The sequence below is a fragment of the Myotis myotis genome, unplaced genomic scaffold (assembly GCF_014108235.1).
Source record: "Myotis myotis isolate mMyoMyo1 unplaced genomic scaffold, mMyoMyo1.p scaffold_m19_p_4, whole genome shotgun sequence".
NCBI classification, from domain to species: Eukaryota; Metazoa; Chordata; class Mammalia; order Chiroptera; family Vespertilionidae; genus Myotis; species Myotis myotis.
The window spans coordinates 98,048,537-98,053,386 of NW_023416346.1; the positions used below are offsets into that span (position 1 = coordinate 98,048,537).

At 30.9% G+C, this 4,850-nt stretch overlaps 1 long non-coding RNA gene across 1 annotated transcript; it reads left to right on the forward strand.

Annotated features, from left to right (window-relative positions):
• The first annotated feature begins 770 nt into the window (after positions 1-770).
• Positions 771-3,600, forward strand: LOC118654031. The gene is made up of 3 exons (XR_004966957.1): positions 771-825; positions 1,975-2,028; positions 3,570-3,600. It is a non-coding gene; the product is annotated as an uncharacterized LOC118654031 (long non-coding RNA).
• Positions 3,601-4,850: the final 1,250 nt, after the last annotated feature.

The window sequence follows — 4,850 nt, forward strand, 5'->3', positions numbered from 1 at the left end:
TTCTTGTCACCATTTTTTACTAATAGAAATATGTTATAGCAGCTGTGAAATCACTTTAGTAGACATTTAGTTCACTAATTCATGTCTCACTTGTACTGTTTAATAGTTTATTATATGCATTTTAAAAATGTTTTTTAAAAGTTAATAGTATTGTCAGTGCCATTATTTATTTATAACACTAGATAGATCTAGTGGTCGGTGAGTGTATGTGTGTATATTCCTTATGGAAAATAAATTCCATAAATGTATTATAAAGCCTTAATAATGAAATAAGTGTTATCATTGAATGTCTCATTTTTCTAGCACTTTGGTTTTAATATTGATCTTAATGTTATTTACCATACAGGGTAGGGCAAAAGTAGGTTTATGGTTGTGAGTGCACAAAACACAGTTTATTCTTTTATTGTTATTAATTATTATATTATTTTCCATACAAACAACTGTAAATCTACTTTTCCCTAGCCCGTATAAAATAGCTTCAGAATTTTGCCCTTTTATTACAATGCACTTAAAGAAATAATACTTTCCAAAAAGAGGTTAAAAAATAGTATTTTGGCTATAGTTTATTATTTCACATTTTTTATAAGTACTTGCTCAGTTATCGTTTGTCTCACAAAGGACACAAGAGCTGAAAGTTTTTAAAGTGGCATACCAGATATGCATTTTTTTAGAAAAGATAAGAGTCACATATATTCCATTTGATTTTTAGGCAAGGGTAAGAAAATGGATGTTTTATTGAATGTTCACTGTGCTTTTTCTCTTTATCATCCAACAGCCATTGAAGTATATCATCATTAACCCTGATTCTAGAGATAAAAAACTAAGGTACAAAGATTAAATAATTTATTTATAGTCACATAATTTATAAATTACAAATATTCTGATTCAAGCCCTGGCATAGTAGGATTCTGAGACTATCATATTCTTTTTCTATTACATTATGCTGCTTTCAATATTTATTGAAGGCTCTATAATGTTTGAGGTACCCATGCTTGGCATGTTACATAGTATTTTCCATTTTAATTTTCATTGTATCTATGTAGATTAATAAAATGCATATAATGTTGAGGATATCAAGGATTTAAAGAATACACTTGCTAAAATAATATAGCCCTTTAAGAAAAAGAAATGGAATAAGAGGATTATTTTATTCACATCACATTTGGGGCAAGTACAGGCACTCAACAACATCTTTAAAGTGACAAAGAATAGTGATAAAGTTTCATAATGTCTAGAGAGATCAAAAGATTTAAAATTTTCAAATTGAAATTAGAGAGTTTGCTTACTATTAAAGTAACAACAACAACAAAGATAAGGGTAACAATAGGAAAACAAATAAATCTTCAGAACTAGCTATGAGTATTTACCCAAATAAACATAAAGAACAGGATAATAATTAAAATGAAAAAAGTCCAAATTATAAGTACCCAGAATGAAAAACAGAAATAAGATTGGAAAATACTGAATTAACTTTAGAAAGAATAGTTGAAAATCCCAAAAGTTATAGGGATATAGATGCATATAATCTGCTGAATCTGATAGCTGATTTTCTAGATAGGCTCAGGAAAGCACATTTCCAAAGTGAGAGGGCTAGAAATAGGTATGAACAATAAATAAAAATTTAAAAAATATCTATTTTTCTCCATTGTCCAGCAAATTGGTGATGTAGGCATCTAACTACATGGGAAAAGCTCCATAATGAAAGGAACCCATGTCTATTTTGTCCACCACTCTATGCCCAGTATGTAGTATCATGCTTGGCAAGTAGAAGACACTCAATAAATATCTTGAACAGATAATAGACTTTATGGACAACTGCAATCTGGTTTTCCCTTCCATTTCACAGAAGCTGATAGTTATCATTGCTGTTATTTATCTAATTTCCAAGTTTGATGAACATTTTTAAATGTTATTACATAACACAACTTCATAATACTTATTGCATTTTTCTCTTTGAACCTTTCCACTTCACAGTATTTAACTGTACTTTGTGAATTTCATGGACTCTTATTCTCTCACTGTCTAAATGTAAGTGTTCCAAGGATTCTGTTATGCAACTATTTTTTTTTATGATTCTACACTCTCTCTTTGTGTGAGATTTATACTTTATCTTCTATTACCTCTGTGATGATGACAAAAAAATGTATATTTCTACCTCACATTTCTCTCATTTGAGCTTCAAGCTCCATTATCTAACTCTTGCTAGATATCTCTGTCTTACAGGTCAGGAAAAATAGATCTTGTCATTATTCCTACAAAAAGAGCTCTTCATTCAGGATTTTGAATTTCATTTGGTGACTCCATTTTTTCCCCCTCAAACCAGGATTTGTCTTTTACTTCTTATCTTTTATATTTCACATTTTATCAGTCACTGGGCCCTGCTAATTTGATATAAATATTTTTATTAATCTTTTCCTTTCTATTCCTAGTAATATAATCATAGTTCTGACTCTCACTGTCTTTTGTCTAGAATACTACAGCTTCATGCATTCAGCCAGTCATTTTAGTCAACAAATATTTTCCTTACCTCTATTCTTATTTCTTTCAAATCCATCTACTATACAGCTACCATAAAGTTCTATATAAAGCAGAAGTCTGATTATACCATACCCCAGCTTAAAACCCTAAATGGTTACCCCATTCTTTGTAGCATAAGATTCAAGCTCCTTAATATAATAACATAAGGTCCTTCATGATTAGGCCTCTTTCTGTCTCGTTTAGGCTTATATTCTACAATTGCTTGATTTACACATTATTGTACAGTAACAATCCAAAGCTTTGTCTCCAAGTCCATTTGATGCTAGTTATCACCTCTGTGGCTTTGCTTTGGGATGACATTAAACCTGAAATTCCATCTTCTCTTAAACTCCAGTAATTCCCATTCTACATTTAAGATTCGGACCAGATCTGATAAGAACCTTTTTTTGACACTTCACTGCCTCCCTGTATAATTATGTCATTTTTGTACTGGCAGACTGCATTTATAATTTTCAGTTAGTGTTTCTCACTATATTGAACTTTTTAAAGGTAGGGACTCAATCTATCTTTTATCATCTGGCCCTGTCATAGTGCCTGGCATCTAGTAGGTACTTTAAAAATATTTATTATAATCAATTGATTTAAATTGTATGTGTATCTTGGGCAAAGCTATACACCTATGAGCAGTCATTCTCTGAAGGACCAAGAGCTCTGGGTTACTGCAGGTGATCCACGTTTTAGAATTGACTGTAATTTTAATAAAATCCTCGAAACTCAATTATTTAAGTGTTATTGATTTTATCAAAGTTACTGTCATATAGTTATTTAGTCAGTGACCCTAAACAAGGCAATTACTGTCATGTAGATCCTGGGAATATTTTTGGTATTACAAAGGGGTCTTCATATTCAAAAAGCTTAAGGACCATTATCTTGTACTATAAATCATGGAATGTAGAAACTAATTTTTTCAATTAACCTTTTTTTCCTTAAAACACTAGTAATTGGCACCAGTGAGTGATAATAAATAAATATTATAGCTATGTTATTTCAATCAGTGTTAATTGAACTCTTCTTTTTTGCCAAACCACTAGGTGCTGTTAAAGGAACCCAGAGATATAAAAGGTATGTGGACTTGCTCTTGTGAAAACACCTAGTGATGATTTTTGCTTCAGTTATCTGATAAAATCAGGTATTAGTGATTTGGAGGACTTGGATTGTTCAAATAGTATCTATTTTACTTGAATGCTATTTCACTTTGTTAGACACATCGTAACCAAGAATCTTAAAAGTAAGTTTTTCATGGTCATGAATATTGTTCATTTGTTATCTGACTAAAAGGAAAGATGTTTCATAGCTAATACAAGTATTCTCAGGTAGATATTCAAAGTAAACATCTAAATTTAAGGAGAAGTTTTAGTATTAAGAATTGTACTTAGCCCTAACCGGTTTGGCTCAGTGAATAGAGTGTCGGCCTGAGGACTCAAGGGTCCCAGGTTCGATTCTGCTCAAGGGCATGTACCTTGGTTGCGGGCACATCCCCAGTAGGGAGTGTGCAGGAGGCAACTGATTGATGTTTCTTTTTCATCGATGTTTCCAGCTCTCTATCCCTCTCCCTTCCTCTCTGTAAAAAGTCAATAAAATATATATTTTAAAAAAGAATTGTACTTAAATTTTACTTTTTTCTGAAAAAAATATTCTATGTCTGAAATGAAAGGGATTTTGAAAATACATCAACAAAATATAAAGACAAAAATATGATAGACCCCCTAACATTTGATAAAATGTTATCTAGCATTTAGAAGGAAACTTTATGTGCCAATTAATAAATTCTAAAGAAAATTGTTTGTTTATATGGTTATCTTTAGTACCTGGCATTATGGTTACTACTTTCTCCATAAAAACTTATTTAAAATTTAAGAGTTATTAAATAAAATTAAAGTTATTAAGAAGCAAATAAAAACCCTGCAAAAGTATTTGCATTCAGCTCTGATATATTACAAGTAAACCTCAAGTAGATGATGAAATTATTATATACTTTTTATTGATTTAAAATACTTTTCTGATTATAAATATATGTAGTATATGTGAATGTTATAAATTTTTAAAATGCCAAAAATGTTTTTAAAAACCTGAAATATTATCACCAAAAGATAACCCAATTTATATTTTATTTTACTACCCATATGTGTATTATGTATATCATATTTTTTTAAAATGTTTTCCCTTTATTGATTAAGATATTACAAATGTGTCCTTATCCCCCCAATGTCCCCTCATCCCCCCAATCCTGCCCTCACCCTTACCCCTGTTGTCCACATCCATCGCTTATGCTTATATGGTTGATCTCTCCCCCTTACCCCCACCCTACCCTA